Source organism: Delphinus delphis, chromosome 10 (assembly GCF_949987515.2).
Source record: "Delphinus delphis chromosome 10, mDelDel1.2, whole genome shotgun sequence".
Taxonomy (NCBI): Eukaryota; Metazoa; Chordata; class Mammalia; order Artiodactyla; family Delphinidae; genus Delphinus; species Delphinus delphis.
The window spans coordinates 63584697-63599482 of NC_082692.2; the positions used below are offsets into that span (position 1 = coordinate 63584697).

General features: G+C 40.8%; 1 long non-coding RNA gene across 1 annotated transcript in view; it reads left to right on the forward strand.

Moving 5' to 3' along the window:
- The window catches only part of LOC132432246 (uncharacterized), a 42941-nt gene extending 28442 nt beyond the window's left edge, over positions 1-14499 (forward strand). Inside the window, exons 2-4 of the long non-coding RNA XR_009520868.1 lie at positions 5411-5804; positions 9587-9712; positions 13664-14499. This is a non-coding gene — a long non-coding RNA (uncharacterized lncRNA). The remainder of the gene's footprint in view (positions 1-5410; positions 5805-9586; positions 9713-13663) is intronic.
- Positions 14500-14786: the final 287 nt, after the last annotated feature.

Genomic DNA, 14786 nt, shown 5'->3' on the forward strand with positions numbered 1-14786 from the left:
TGTTTTTGAGATTAGGGATTGTCTAATGTTTACAAACTCTTTTAACCCTGTTGTAATATGCAAAGCATCTGTTCATTTAGTTCACACTGTTTAACCCTAGTATATGACCGAACATAAGTCAGCATATCCAAGTACCCCATGTGGTAGAGACAATTTTTGGTCATTTTATCCCTAATACAATCTAATTTCTGCCTCACCAGACAGCACTCACAACTATGTACATCTCAGAGAGAAAACTTGTATGTATACTCCATCGAAGTACAATAATTTTCCATGCTTTTTTTAAATTGAGAAAATGGTTTGTATCTAGAGAACTGGTGTTCAGATCAAAGTGCTCTCTCAACAGCAATTTATTGAATCCTCTCTATATGCCAAAACCTGTGGGTAGAAATAGAATGTACAGAAATAAATGAGATAATGTCTGCCTTTGGGAGGCTCTCAAAGTAACTGGAGAAACACTTCAAACAGTTAAGGGGTAGTACTGTATTGAACATACTGTAAAGATGGGACCAGAATGCTAAGGGAAAAGGAAGTAACTCCTCATGCCTGGAGGAGTTTAGGAAGGACATGGTACATAAGTTGAGCACTAAATAGTAACTATTTATCTGACTAAAAAGGGGGCAGGTGAGGGCATTTCCAGGCAGTGAACATTAGCCCTATTAGTGAGTTTGTTAGTAACTTTGGAGCATACTTGAAGCCAAGAGGGTTGTTCTCTCCTTTCCTACAGAGAACCAAAGCAAGTGGTTAGACAGCTTTATGTGCTAGGTTATGAAAATCTGAATCTAGGTTATAGACTTTCAACAATGGAGCAGCTGCTAGCCAAGGCAGGGGCTAAGGCGAAAGACTGCCTGAAATCATTCCTTTTTTTTTTTTTTTTTTTTTTTTGCGGTACGCGGGCCTCTCACTGTTGTGGCCTCTCCCATTGCGGAGCACAGGCTCTGCAGCCAGGCTCATCGGCCATGGCTCACGGGCCCAGCCGCTCCACGGCACGTGGGATCTTCCCGGACCGGGGCACGAACCTGTGTCCCCTGCATCGGCAGGCGGACTCTCAACCACTGCGCCACCAGGGAAGCCCTGAAATCATTCTTAAATACGTGCTCATGTGAGAATGTCTGGCTTCCTAGGGTTTGTACTGTCTAGGGTGGTGTAATAACACAGCCATCAGGAATGAGCCTCCCATTCCCTTGGAATACATTTTCACAGCTTTAAAATTTTTTTACTCCTTTACAAATTCATGAAGAATGAGGAACCCAATGACGATTTAGAGTTGGGCTCCTTGGTGGAGTGAGGGCTGCTTTTTTTCTCAAAGGATGCTTAACAACCCTTGATAGTTTGGGGCATCACAATTGAATGCTGGCAAAGTAAATTTTTTTAAAATGTTGAAAACATGATTCATACAAACACAGAATGAACATATGTCAAGATTTATTAACTTATTAATAAGGGAGCCAGTAAGTTAAAGCTGGTTATAAGAGCATGTTGAGGAACTGGGTATTCATAGACATTTATAAAAGAAAACTAGGAGTAAAAAAGGAATGTTAGAATTAAAACGTTAGATTAGATATAAAACTGGTTCATATCCAGGAGGGCATTCAAACTGTTCCCTTTGGGGTTATCTTTTCTACTGGATAATATCTAGCATATAACTTCAGAGTCTAAGCCTATACTTGATAGTAATAACAATGCTACATTCCCTTAGGTTAGATAATGAATTAACTCTTAGATGAGACCACCATCCATCCCCAGTAATGCATTGAAAGTACATGCCACCTACCTTCTTGCCTTTTTTCCAAGTGATTTTTCTTAACAACATTTCATATTTCTTCAGCCAGGCATTTGAGTTCTCTTCCCCCACCCAGCCCACATCTGTCCCAGCATGCCTTTTTAACTCCAGCTGCCCTCTACACCTTACCATCCATGTATACCACTCTCTTCTACTTTAGAACTATTGTCCACCTTCTCCCATCAACCAAAGACCCTGCCGTTCATTGCCAGAGATCAGAGTACAACTTATCCTTCAAGGGCAAGTGCACTTGGCACTCTCTCCTCAGAATCAGTGCTGTAATAAATTGAATCACCCTTGACACCCTTCCAAATTACTTAGTACCAATCTTTCTTGGCTGGTCTAAAAAAAATGGTTTCTTGGGATTTCACTATTTTATATGCTTGGAACCTCTCTAGAGACAGCCTGCTGAAAAACTAAGTCTTCAGCTATTAAGGCATTTGGTCCTGTTTAATTGGATTTGATGGCTTGGGCACACCTGCACTAAAGCTTTCAAATGAAATGCGCGTTCTGTTGCATGAGCCTAATTTAAAACTGGCCCAAGGGGACATTTTGTACAATTGGTGGAAATTTTGTGATATCATGTTGAGACTTAAAATGAGTAAATTCAGCTTTGACAGATTTTTTTTTTTTTCTTTTTGGCTGCATTGGGTCTTCGTTGCTACACGTGGGCTTCTCTCTAATTGCGGAGAGCAGGGGCTACTCTTCATTGTGTACACAGGCTTCTCATTGCGGTGGCTTCTCTTGTTGCGGAGCACGGGCTCTAGGCACACTGGCTTCAATGGTTGTAGTTTGCAGGCTCTAGAGCGCAGGCTCAGTAGTTGTGGCACACAGGCTTAGTTGCTCTGCAGCATGTGGGATCTTCCCGGACAAGGGCTTGAACCCATGTCCCCTGCATTGGTAGGCAGATTCTTAACCACTGCGCCACCAGAGAAGCCCTTGACTGAATTTTTTTTTTTTAACATCTTTATTGGGGTATAATTGCTTTACAATTTGACTGAATTTTTGATGCAAAAAAAAAATCAAGGAACTTTGGAAATGGGGCCACAAAAAGGATGATATACCATTAATTCTGGCAGTTGATAATGGGACAACTGCATATCCACATGCAAAAGAATGAATTTGTTATACTAAGTGAAGTAAGCCAGACAAAGATAAATATCATATGATATCGCTTATACATGGAATCTAAAAAAAATGATACAAATGAACTTATTTACAAAATAGAAATAGACTCACAGACATAGAAAACAAACACAGTTACCAAAGGGAAAAGAGGGGTGAGGGATAAATGAGGCATTTCAGATTAAAATGTACAAACTACTACTAATAGAATGACCCAAGATCATTCTATTAGTGATGGACACAGGCCTTGCTGAACACAGGCCTCCCCACCCCCTGATGGGTTTGATTGTTTCCTGTGATTCCACAGCAAGCATAGACCTGACTCCGAGTAGGAGGATGTCTTAGGTTGGCTGCCCTTGAAACAGACTCTGAGCTGCAGAGAGTTTGTTCCACAAACTTGTACAGCAAGTCTGTTAGAGAACATGCTCAGTAGACACAACTGTAAGGGGCAAAGGAGACAGAACTGGGCAGAAGGAGAAGCCAACCAAGGTTGGAAATGAGACCTCAGATCACCCTACAAGCAGATCTGGAGCTGGGGTAGCCCCCGAAGTTGACTCAAGTTGTGAGATGAGGAGCTGGCTTTTTTATCTCCACATCAGCCCACCATTGGCTATGGGCTGGCCCCTGGAACGGGGCATAGCCTGCATGGCCAGTTCCCTGTAGCTGAGGGCAGGTTCCAGTGAGAAGTGCAGCTATGAACTGTCAACAATTAATACAGCAGCTGAGGGATGGGTGCGTCAGCTCTGAAGAGGGGATGGGATAGAGCCCCACAGAATCCACTAGAGGGAAAGAAGTCTAGCCTGCAGGCAGTGATGTCAGACAAGTATTCAGCATCGCACAGGAGGTGGAGCTCAAGGAGCAGAATTAGAACAGGCAAGGACAGCTGGCATTTTGGCGCTAGAAACGGGTCCTGGGAACAGCTTACTGGGCATGAAGAGAGCACATGGTGTGAGAAGGTTCTGAGCTGGACCTTTTACTTCAGGCCTGTGTGTTTAGGGGCTGAATGGTCCAAGTAAAAAGAAATCGCAGGATCTCTCTGAGTTGCTTCCTTTCAGTTCATCAACTTCAAGTGGCAGTTGTGATTTAGTTATGTGTTGCTTTCCTCCTTGAGTATTGAACTTAAGACAGTTGATAAACTGACCTCATAAAAAAATATAAGCTCAAGGGGAATTCCCTGGCTGTCCAGTGGTTAAGACTTGGGCTTGGGACTTCCCTGGTGGTGCAGTGGTTAAGAATCCATCTGCCAATGCAGGGAACACAGGTTTGATCCCTGGTCCGGGAAGATCCCACATGCCACGGAGCAACTACGCCTGCGCGCCACAATTACTGAGCCTGTGCTCCTAGAGTCCATTCTCCACAACAAGAGAAGCCCCCGCTCGCCGCAACAAGAGAAAGCCTGCACGCAGTAACCAAAACCCAACACAGCCAAAAAAACGACTCGGGCTTTAACTGCCGTGGACCCAAGTTCAATCCCTGGTTGGGGAACTAAGGTCCCACAAGCTGTGCAGTGTGGCAAAAAAATTCTGATTTTTACAATGGAGTCTTAGTCTGAGACTGGTTATGATCCTTGGATACTTCTACCAGCCACTTAAAGACAACATAAAATTGTGTTGATGCTACTCTGAGGTCAGCTCAGCCCACAGGTAAGTCCTAGAAGGAGGTACTTTTCTGTTCTAGTCAGGAGTCTTTTCTGTGGGATTTGTGCCCATTCTCCCCGTATCACATGGGGTTCACTTCCTTCTTGTGCTGAATCCACTTGTGTCTAATCCATTGACTATTCTCTCAGCCCCTCTCTGCATTAACTCTGTTCCATGGGAGAGCCCAGAGGACACTCCTTTTATCAAAGCAGTCAAGAATGCACTAGTAGGGACTTCCCTGGTGGCTCAGTGGTTAAGACTCCGCACTCCCAATGCAGGGGGCCTGGATTCAATGCCTGGTCAGGGAACTAGATCCCACATACATGCCGCAGCTAAGAGTTCTCATGCCACAACTAAGGAACCGGTGAGCTGCAACTAAGGAGCCCACCTGCCGCAACTAAGACCCAGCACAACCAAATTAATCAATCAATCAATTAATTAATTTTTTTTTAAAAAGAAAAGAATGCACTGGCGAGGGGCTTCCCTGGTGGTCCAGTGGTTAAGACTCTGTGCTTCCAATGCAGGGGGTGTGGGTATGATCCCTGGTCAGGGAACTAAAAATCCGATATGTCTCGCAGAGTGGCCAAAAAAAAAAAAAAAACAAAAAATACACTGGTGAGAGAGACACCAGCATCAAGGAAAAACAGTGGTGACTGGTCTACGGAGGCTGGGGCTAACAGTAGGAGATGCTCTTAGACTATCAGCTTCATCATAGGTTGCAAAGATAATAGAGGTCAAGTGGTATAGCACTTAACTCTAAGAAGAAAAGTGAGCACAATTATTTTAATTAAAGAAATGCAGAAAGCTCTACAACTGGTTAATAGAAATGGGGTATAGTCATCATCTTACTTCATCTTCCCAGCAGCCCGGTGAAGCCATTTTACAGAGAAGCAGATCAATGCTGGGAAGGACCAATACCTTTGCCCAAGATCCACTGAAAGAGGCAGACCTGGACTCAACTGCATGGCCACCTGTCACCCAAGTCCAAGCATTAGCATCACACCATGCTGCTTATGGAAGAAGTGTGAGACACAGTTCCAACCCCTCCAGTAGCTAACAGGTCTCTGAGAGACAGGATCAGTATGAACAGATTCAGAGGAGGAACAGAGATAATGTTTGTTGAAACTTGATTCTATGGGATTTTCATCAGAACTCAGAGGTTGGCACTTACCGCACGGACCTACTGTATGGAGCAGGTGGATTGGTCAGCACAAGGGGGTGCTGTGGTGCATCGCCCAAATTCCCCTTCTGGACCCAAGGTACTTATCTCACTAGCTGCCTGTGGGTTCTAATCACAGGACATAGAGCTTCTGAAATTCCATACCATGCTCAATGCTTGGCTTCATCATAGCACTAGTGCTCCTTTAAAATTGTGTGGTGGATCATCTTCTAACCTTGAACACTGACTGTAAACTCATTTTCTTCCTTTACTTTCTCAGAGAATTGCAGGTCAGCTACTTGCAAAAGTTCCTTTATCTTTGCCCTGGCATCTGCTTTGTTTCCCTTCAGGAAGCTCTCCTGCTCTGTGTCTGAACTGTAACCCAGAGTCATGATAAATACATTTATAGCATGTGCTATACTGAAAAAAAACCCAACAAATTAGCTTCCTCAAAAAATTAGACATAGAATTACCAAATAATTCAGCAATTTCACTTCTGGGTACATACCCAAAAGAATTGAAAGCAGGAAATCAAACAGATATTTGTACACCAATGTTCATAGCAGCATTATTCACACTAGCCAAAAAGTGGAAACAACCCAAATATCTATGAATGGATGAATAAATAAACAAAATATGGTTGGGATATTAATCAGCTATAAAAAGGAATGAAGTTCTGATAATGCTACAAATGGATGAACCGTGAACATATTATGCTAAGTGAAATTAGACACAAAATGACAAATATTATATGATTGCACTTATATGAGGTACCTTTAATAGACAAATTCATAGAGAAAAAAGTAGAATAGTGGTTTTACAATAGCCAAGACATGGAAACAACCTAAATGTCCATTGACAGATAACTAGATAAAGAAGATGTGGTATATATACACAATGGAATATTAGTCATTAAAAAGAATGAAATAATGCCATTTGCAGCAACATGGATGACTTAGAGATTATCATACTAAGCGAAGTATGTCAGAAAGAGAAAGACAAATACCATATGATATCACTTGTACATGGAATCTAAAATACAACACAAATGAACACATCTACAAAACAAAAACAGACTCACAGATATAGAGAACAGACTTGTGGTTGCCAAGGTGGGTGGGAGGGAAGGGCTGGGAGTTTGGGATTAGTAGATGCAAACTATTGTATATAGGATGGGTAAACAACAAGGTCCTACTGTATAGCACAGGGAACTATATTCAATATCCTGTGAGAAACCATAGTAGAAAAGAGTATGAAAAAGAAAAAAAATATATATATATATATATAACTGAGTCACTTTGCTGTAGAGCAGAAATTAAACATAACATTGTAAATCAACTATACTTCAATAATTTTTTTTTTTTAAGTAGAATTGTGGTTACCAGGGCCTGGGGGAGAGGTGAGTGGAAGTTACTGTTTAATGGGTGCACAGTTTCAGTTTGAGATGATGAAAAAGTTCTGGAGATGGATAGTGGTGATGGTTGCACAACAGTGTGAATGTACTTAATGCCACTGAACTATACACCTAAATACAGCACATGCTATAAATGTATTTTCGTCATAACCTTGGAACTGCAACTTTAGTTCATTTACAAGATAGAAAATGTCAGCTATATAATCCAGTTGCTAACACCAATCTTCTCTGTCATTAAATCAGATCAGATTTACCTATTGTCAGAAAACATCTGTTTATTTTTTACATCAAATAAATGTGTTAATACCTATTTCAAGGAACATGACAGTAACCACTAGGAAATAAATAAATCTTATAAATCAGATTATTAAAATCTATCTAGTTTAAAGTGATATAGTTCTTGGGCTTCCCTGGTGGCGCAGTGGGCTTCCCTGATGGCGCAGTGGGCTTCCCTGGTGGCACAGTGGTTAAGAATGTGCCTGCCAATGCAGGGGACACGGGTTTCAGCCCTGGTCCAGGAAGATCCCCCATGCCACGGAGCAACTAAGCCCGTGTGCCACAACTACTGAGCCCACGCGCCTAGAGTCTGTGCTCCACAACAAGAGAAGCCACCGCAATGAGAAGCCCATGCACCACAACGAAGAGTAGCCCCCGCTCGCCGCAACTAGAGAAAGTCCCCGTGCAGCAACGAAGACCCAATGCAGCCAAAAATAAATAAATAAATAAATAAAATAAACTGATATAGATCTAATATAATTAAGTTATCCATTTTATAATCTTACTAAAAATAAGATAATACATCAATATATTGTTTCTTACTAATTTCTAATAATGCAATGTAATGTGTAGCTAAAATTATACATTACTTGTAAAACAAGGAGTATGATGAATGAATGCATGGTTTCCCTGGGTAAAGAGTACATATGTGTATGTGGATGTGATTCAAATTCTAGTGTTTAGCTTTTTAAAAAAATTAATAAAAATCAAGTATAAAAACAGTAAATAACTCCATTATAGGCAATCTTTTCCTATTTAATGAAAGAGAAAAGTATTTACTGCTAAACACTAATTAAACTAGCACGTAATTTCATTTTTTTTTTTTGGTCGATAGAAAGTAGACAATATTTAACAATTTTTAGGGAGTTCCCTTGCTGTCCAGTGGTAGCACTCGGTGCTTTCACTGCCGTGGCCAGGGTTCAGTCCCTGGTCAGGGAAATAAGATCTCGCAAGCTACATGACGTGGCCGGAACAAAACCAATTTTTTTTTTTTTTTTTTTTGCGGTACGCGGGCCTCTCACTGTTGTGGCCTCTCCCGTTGCGGAGCACAGGCTCTGGACGCGCAGGCTCAGTGGCCATGGCTCACGGGCCCAGCCGCTTTGCGGCATGTGGGATCTTCCCGGACCGGGGCACGAACCCGCGTCCCCTGCATCGGCAGGCGGACTCTCAACCACTGCGCCACCAGGGAAGCCCCAAAACCAATTTTTAAAACAATAAGGATTTACCATTATAACAAATACTTAATGATATGATTTTTTTTTTTTTTGGCTGCGTTTTGGGTCTTCATTGCTGCGCGGGGGCTTTCTCTAGTTGCGGCGAACGGGGGCTACTTTTGCCACGCTGCTCGGGCTTCTCATTGAGGTGGCTTCTCTTGTTGCAGAGCACGGGATCTAGGCGAACGGGCTTCAGTAGTTGTGGCTCGCGGGCTCAGTAGTTGTGGCTCGCGGGCTCCAGAGCGCAGGCTCAGTAGCTGTGGCACACGGGCTTAGTTGCTCCGTGGCATATGGGATCTTCCCAGACCAGAGCTCAAACCCGTGTGCCCTGCATTGGCAGGTGGATTCTCAACCACTGTGCCACCAGGGAAACCAATCATGATATGATTTGATAAAAATGATTTTAACTACCTAATCAAGTAATGCACAACAAATCTAAAATAAAAGTTTTATCCCAGATATCTGGAAAGATTTAGTAGTCCCATGAAAACGTTCCAGGTATATTTAAAAGAATCACTGTCAATAGTCCATACTTTTTTCTTTCCGAGAATGATCATTTAAAGACCTGCTTACATTGTATACATATAGAAAGACATTTTTGGCATTCAGGACAGAATTTCTTTCTTATTTCTTATATTTCTTTCTAGCTTTTTAAAAATTGAAGTGTAGTTTATCTACAAAATCTTGTTAATTTCAGGTGTACAACACAGTGATTCTGTTTTACATATATATATTCCTTTTCAGATTCTTTTCCCTTACAGGTTATTACAAAATATTGAATATAGTTCCCTGTGCTGTGCAGAAGGTCCTTGTTGGTTATTTTATATATAGTAGTGTGTATATGTCAATCCCAATCTCCCATTTTATCCCTCCGTCACCCTCCTTTCCCCTTTGGTAACCATAAGTTGGTTTTCTATGTCTGTGAGTCTCTTTCTGTTTTGTAAATAAGTTCACTTGTATCTTTTTTTTTTGGCCAAGCCACGTGGCATGTGTGATCCTAGTTCCCCGACCAGGGATTGAACCTGTGCCCCCTGCATTGGAAACTTGGAGTCTTAACCACTGGACCACAAGGGAAGTCCCTGTATCATATTTTAGATTTCACATGTAAGTGATGTCATATGATATTTATCTTTCTCTTTCTGACTTACTTCACTTAGTATGATAATCTCTAGGTCCATCCATGTTTCTGCAAATGGCTTTATTTCATTCTTTTTTATGGCTGATACTCTTGCCTTTTTTGTTCTGCTCTCAAGTGATTATCTAACAAGAGCTAGGCATTCTTGGGCAATAGTCAGGGGATAGAAGAGGCAAAATTATTGAATAAAAATTGTCAATACTCCCACTGCCTCTATCATTTATCCGAATTCAAAACTTGGGGCAGAATGCCCTGGTCTTAATTTAACTTTACCCTTAACAGAAATGAGCCCAAGACAGGGAGAGACAGCAAGCCCTCTCCAAGAGTATAGAAGGGTAATGCCTTTTTCTTATAAAGGGACAGAGGGCTATTGGTGATCCAGGCCTAGACTTGGGCCAACCAATGTTAGAAAATTTATGGGCAATGAAGAACTGGAAACATGTATCAAAGCCCTAAGAAGGCCTTCTCATGCCCCAGTGGAATCAGATCCTGGTTTGAAGACCACACGCACATCTTGGTCATAGTGGAGCTGGTGAAGTGATATTGCCTCTTCACTCTACCAGATTCAGAAGGACTTGGAGGTAAATCCCTCGGCCAGAAAAGGGAGGGACTATGACCTTTTAATGAGTAATTAATAATAATAATAATACCTTTTCTTAACTTATTCATAGGTTTTCATGAATATACTGTTAACTTTTTATTATTTATGCTTAGTGCTCACACACACTGGTTTTCATGTTTTCTTGACATTAAAATTGACAAGAGATATCTTTTAATTCTTTTAATAGTTAGCCAAAATTTGATTTTCTCTTCAGAACTTTTTTGTTTGAAGATCTGTAATCATTTTGTGACTTTGTTTAAGTTCCTATATTGAGATCACCCCAGAACACTTTTTAAAGGAGCAATCTACCTAAACTGTTACACTTGGGAAATGGCTCAAGAGAAGCTAATTTATCAACATAATGAAATACCATGCAGTCAACAGAAATGGCAATGTTGAAGGCAAATGATGTGGTTGTGTACAATAGCATTTTAAAAAATTTTATTGGAGCATAATAGGTTTACAATGTTGTATTAGTTTTAGGTGTACCACATAGTGATTTAGTTATACATACACATATATTCATTCTTTTTCAGATTTTTTTCCCATATAAGTTATTACAGAATATTGAGTATAGTTCCCCATGCTATACAGTAAGTCCTTATTGGTTATCTATTTTATATATAGTAGAGTGTGTATGTTAATTCCAAGCTTACAAAGCATCTTAAATGCAGAAACTAGAACACTGATATCAGTGAGTCAGGTTATGTTGGTTCAGAGCTGAATTGGAGAAATTTAACATATTAAGTGGAAGATATATGAGGAATTTTTTCCCTTAAATCATTTTCTTAATGTGGTCAAAATATGTGTTGTACAATAAAAATATGCAGTGAATGTTGAGAGCAGTGATCACTGTTAATGAGTAAACAAAAGTGTTCCTTGCAAATTAATTAGTAAGTAAAAGAACTTTCAAAGGGCAACGAGCTTAAGTTATAAAAGGGAGAGTTGGTTATAGAAAAACCTAATTGGCAAAAGGCTTTCAAAGAGACCCTAAAACATCTCTCCAGGGGGTAAATTCAAGAAAGGCCAAAGTAATAGGCTTATGGGGTAATGAAAAAATCTGCAGAATGAAGGTCCAAGGACCTGTTGCTATTGATAAGCTTGAATATTTTGACATCCCCTTTCAAAGCAAGAAAACTAGCCAAGGCAAAGGGAAATGTAGTGTGTATAAACTCAACAACCACATATCAAATATGTGTAAACCTCTGCCTCTGTGTTTCAGCATTTGCCCCCTCTCAAGTTTCTCCTCTTTCCCCTTTCCCTCCTTCCTGGGATCCTGGGTAAGGAAGCTTGAATAGGGGGAGTGGTTGGTCCTTGCTCATTAACCTATTTATCCCACTTGGATTTTGCCTCTGCTCTGTCAGCTCACTGGGATGTGCTGGCCAGTGAAGCTTACCTCAAGCTCCACTGCCTGGGAGTCTTCCTCAGCCACAGTTACTCTACAGCTCAGTTGCCTTGTTGGTTCTGATGTCATGTTGAATGTAGCACCATGTTGAATAGAGTACCACTGTGTGGTAGGGCCCTTTGGATGCAGCACTATGTTGGTGGTGGCAGCATGTTAGAGGAATTCCATGTTGGATAGAGTGCCACATTGGCAGCAGTGCCATGTTGGATGTAGCACCATGTTGGCTGTGGCACCAAGTAGACGGGGGCATGTTGGTGGGCCATCTGTGATTACTGAGTGCTGCATGGGCTCTCTAAATGACTGCTCCAGGAAACCCAGAACAAGCTGTCTACTCTGGGATTTCTCATCCCACCCCAAAACTGTGGGTCCTTAATACACATACTGTCCTTGGAAGTTCAATCCTGAGAGAAGTGTGGAACTAGAGCCCCATCTCTGACTTCTTCCTGTCTTCCAAAAAAGACAGTAAAAATCACGAAAATCACGAAAGAAAGTAAAAATCACCCATCATTCCACCCTACATAGATAGCTGCTGATGATATTTGCATAATAATATTTTTATTTGTGTGTACATTTGAATGAAATGGTACACGTTATACATAATGTTTTATAATATTTTTATTTAGTAGTATATTTGTCAGTCTTCACTGTGTGTGTGTATGTGATCTTATTTATTTATTTTAATTTTTCTTGAAATATAATTGATTTACAATGTTGTATTAGTTTCACGTGTACAGCAAAGTGATTCACATATATATGTATATATATATTCTTTTTTAGATTCTTTTTCATTATAGTTTATTACAACATATTGAGTATAGTTCCCTGTGCCATACAGTCCTTGTTTTTTATCTATTTTACATATAGTGGTGTGTATATTTTATACTCTTTTTTTTTTTTTTTTTTTTGCGGTACGCGGGCCTCTCACTGTCGTGGCCTCCCCCGTTGCGGAGCACAGGCTCCGGACGCGTAGGCTCAGCGGCCATGGCTCACGGGCCCAGCCGCTCCGCGGCATGTGAGATCTTTCCAGACTGGGGCACGAACCCGTGTCCCCTGCATTGGCATGCGGACTCTCAACCGCTGCGGAAGCCTCCTGGTGTGTATATTTTAATCCCAAACTCCAAATTTATCCCTCCCCTGCCTTTCCCCTTTGGTAACCATAAGTTTGTTTTCTATGTTTGTGAGTCTATTTCTGTTTTGTAAATTATCTTTATTTTTAATGGCTGTATACGCTTCCATAGTATAAATGTACAACTCATTTAATCAATTCCCCATTCATTTTGGGTGCTAACAATTGTTCACTCTTATATAAACAGTGGTGTAGATCCTTGCAGAGAAATCTCTGTTCATCACCACGATGTTTTCATTAGTAAATTTCCTAGAATTAGAATTTCTGGGTCAAGGGATAAACTAAAGTGATGCATGCTCACTGTAAAAATTCAAACAATACAGAAGTTTATATTGCTAATAGGTGTATACACTTTCAGTCTTTTTTCTCTGCAAGTCCACACACATATGTGTGCACACACACAGACACACATTTATAAAAGGTAAAATGGTATCATACTATGCATATTGTTCCACAGCTTGCTCTTTTATAAGAACTAGAGTAGATCATGAACATCCTCCTAGTCTATAAGTTTACCTCATTTTAAGTTGCAGAGTATTCCAGAATAAAGGTATATTTTGTAAGCCATTCCCCAGTGGACAGACATTTAAGTTGCTTACAGTTTTTCTCTCTTATAAATTGTGTGGCAATAAGTATTCTTGTTTGTATAACTTTGCACATTGTGTGAGTAATTCTTTAGGATAAATTTCTAGAAGTGGATTTCTGGGTCAAAATGTGTTAGGAACATACTGAAGTTCAGTCTCAGCCTTGGTATTCTACCAAAATTTGATATTTGTGTTTGGTTTTAGCCAAATAGCAAAATGCCTATCTTTCCTGACCTCGTCATCAGTGATCACATGGTAGCCCTGGACATCAACAAGTCCATCTAGTCAACCAAGCTCCTGCTTCGGTTATTGACTGGTAGGTAGAATAATGTCCCTCCCCCAAAGATGTCCATTTCTCTCTTTTTTTTTAAATTTATTTTATTTATATATTTATTTTTGGCTGCATTGGGTCTTCACTGCTGTGCACTGGCTTTCTCTAGTTGTGGCGAGCGGGGGCTACTCTTCATTGTGGTGCGAGGACTTCTCATTGCGGTGGCTTCTCTTGTTGCAGAGCATGGGCTCTAGGTGCTCGGGCTTCAGTAGTTGTGGCTCATGGGCTCTATAGCACAGGCTCATTAGTTGTGGCACACGAACTTAGTTGCTCCGCGGCATGTGGGATCTTCCCGGACCAGGGCTCGAACCCCTGTCCCCTGCATTGGCAGGCAGATTCTTAGCCACTGTGCAACCAGGGAAGTCCAAAGATGTCCATTTCTAATACCTGAAACAGTGAATATGTTAGGTTACATGGCCAAGGGGGATCAAAGGTGCAGACAGAATCAAGTTTACTAATCAACTGATTTTAAAATAGATTATCCTGGATTATCCAGATGGGTACAAGATAATCACGAAGGTCCTTAAAAGTGAAAGAAGGAAGCTGAAAAGAAGGGTCAGAGGGAGACCAGACTATGGAAGAACAGTCAGAGAGATGGCTTTGTAGATGGAGGAAAGGGGCCATGAGCCAAGGAATGTAGGCAACTTCTAGAAACTGGAAAAGGCAAGGAAATGGATTCTTCCCTATTGTCACCTTGATTTTAGCCCAACATCAGACTTCCAACTATAAAATAATAAATTTGTATTGTTTCAAGCTACTAAATTCGTGGTAATTTGTTACAGCAGCAATAGAAAACTAATACCGTGATCAAGAGATTTCTGGTCTAACAGAGCTAATCTGGTTAAGTAAGTATTTATAGGATGGAAAATCAATGAAGAAAATGCTTCATGAGTGTCCTTGACAATGGAACACACATGGTAAAGCTTGTGAGTGGTTTTGGAATCAGAGGCATACAGTGTTTTGTCTATACCTTTCAGATGTTTCTTCAGACAGTCC